The sequence below is a fragment of the Palaemon carinicauda genome, chromosome 8, assembly GCF_036898095.1.
Source record: "Palaemon carinicauda isolate YSFRI2023 chromosome 8, ASM3689809v2, whole genome shotgun sequence".
NCBI classification, from domain to species: domain Eukaryota; kingdom Metazoa; phylum Arthropoda; class Malacostraca; order Decapoda; family Palaemonidae; genus Palaemon; species Palaemon carinicauda.
The window spans coordinates 93,736,525-93,739,024 of NC_090732.1; positions in this window are offsets into that span (position 1 = coordinate 93,736,525).

A 2,500-nucleotide genomic window follows, 5' to 3' on the forward strand; every position below is an offset into this window, starting at 1 on the left:
AATTTGCCTGTTTCGGGACCTTTCTGTGAAAGTAGAAGGAATTATTAACCAAAGGAGAAACGCTATCATCCCCCCTTCCCCGAGCATCTCCAACTGGAAGGTTTTCCACGTATTCGTTGTTTTATAATGCATATGGTTATAGATTCAGGGCTGCCAAAGGCTCGGGAATTAGTAGATCTAGCAACCGTCTACTAATATCTAAAGCAAATTATAGTTCTAAAGTGAGTGACCAAGGCGCTCATTTGCCAGAAACAAGATACAATTAATGGCAATTTAAATGCTGCTTGGCAAATATAGCAAGAATATTGTTACATTGAATTGCAGCATACTTGTGACTGCTGGTTTCCATAGAAACCTTGACTGTATAATGACTTAGCATAAAATCTAGTCTTCTGTTAAATGAAATTTTTAATTCATAAGAAAGTAAGATATCGGCATATATAATAATAACATGTTATTTTTATTATAAGAGTTATTTGAATAGCATCTTAAATTAATATGCTAAATATACCTGCCAGGCATAAAGATTACCACAGTTCAGAAGCTGATATGGTGTCTGTTCACAATCAGGCAGTGCAGACTAAGAGACTACGTCCTATTCAATATGCACTGCAACAATTAAATGAGATTCAAATATGTGCAGCTATCGAAGAGACAGTCTCAGTTGCACAGGACTATGTAGATGTTTAATCAATGAAGTGTGCGCAGATAACAAAGCTTTGGTGTATGAGGGAAAATCTGAGCCAGAGGATTCTGACAACGAGGATGAAGATGGAGAAATGTGAACTGTTCATATCATGCTTGTGAGGACATTCATATGTTATAATATTTGTGCAAGTTTATTTCCCTGATGCTTATTTCCTTGATATAATTTCACAATTATTTCCAGTCAATGACAGAAATAATTTCAAGGTATAGCTACTATCTTTTACTTGATAATGCAATGGTACTAATCACAGCTATACAAAAACCATTAAAAATTGAATGCAAATAAAAAAATATGAAAATTTGATATAATCTTTTAAAATTTAATACTCAAATTCACACACTTTCCTAACACTGCCAACATCTTTATTTATTGTTATTTGGTACATCCTTAGGACATCTACATGAGTGGTTTACTTTCATACAAAAATTTTCTCGGAATTGCAAATGCGACTGTATTATTACTTCTTATGTCATATAAGGAGGCTCCTTGAAATTGAGCGCTCTCAAAGTCTAATGTTTCTTTCTACATATGTTATTATCTATATGGTAGTTAATCAGGATCTATTTTTTTATACTTTTTAAGCCGAGTGATGATCAATGGTATATCATGGTAGATATAGGTAATTTCTCTTACCACTCTAAGTGATAAAATCCAGTGGCTTTACACGCTGTTCCAATAGAGAAGGGTGACTTATCATCATATTTTCCATATATATCTATAAATTAAGAGTTTTTATGATTTTCTACACCATAACTAGAGAAATGCTTTATCTTAGTTCGAATTAAGACTAATAAAGCTATGACATAATATCACCATTACCAAGATATATTTCAGCGTGATATCCCATGAATTGTAGCATAACATGAAACAAGCCGATTTAGAACCGTTTTGTTCAGTGATATTGCCAAGAAATCGTGTAAATTCTTATCTATTGACACTATAGATACTTTTATTATCAAATCCTGCATGACTCGAGCATTAAGTTAGTTTTAAAACCCACATTATTCATTTGCATAGGCCAGAAGATCTTCTCTCATTCTTGAAATATCTGCATTGTTTAGAATACTGAATTTTAATGATTTCTATTCTTGGTATTTATGCTCTCATTCAGAGAGAGAGAGAGAGAGAGAGAGAGAGAGAGAGAGAGAGAGAGAGAGAGAGAGAGATTAAATGTCTGTAGCCACGCTTAAGGTCATGTATGAGCGTAGGAGAAATATATTTAATTATTTAATTGTCAAGTATGTGCATGTTTTGACATGTAAAAAGTAAACAACAGGTATATTAAAAGATTAGACATACAGTATTTTGTGCACTTTTATTTCTTTGTATTTAATGGCTCTACCTTTTTTAACAGTCGCTTTTTTTTTTCATACAGCTCAGCATTTTACTCTACTGTTGAAATGGTATTTATTTCTCTTTAGTCGTTTCTCTCCTTCATTAAAAACTATTTTGATCATGCGCTGAAATCTAGCTTTGATAACCATATCATGGGGGAAATGTTACTTATGCAAAACATGATTCAGTAAAAGAAAAATAATTAGAAAGGCTTTAAACATTTTATATACAATTTAGACATGATAATTAGAACCGAGAATAAAGAACAAATGAATATATGGAATTACAACGTGAATTTGTTTATCATTAGAGGTGCGTGTAATTTATTATGTTATCAAGCTTACTGCCTCCTGGTAATGAAAATGAAATAAGAAGATTATTCTATTCTTTTTTTAAGGATACATATTGTTTACTGCAAAACTAATACAATATTTAGATATTTACCTCAAGATATAT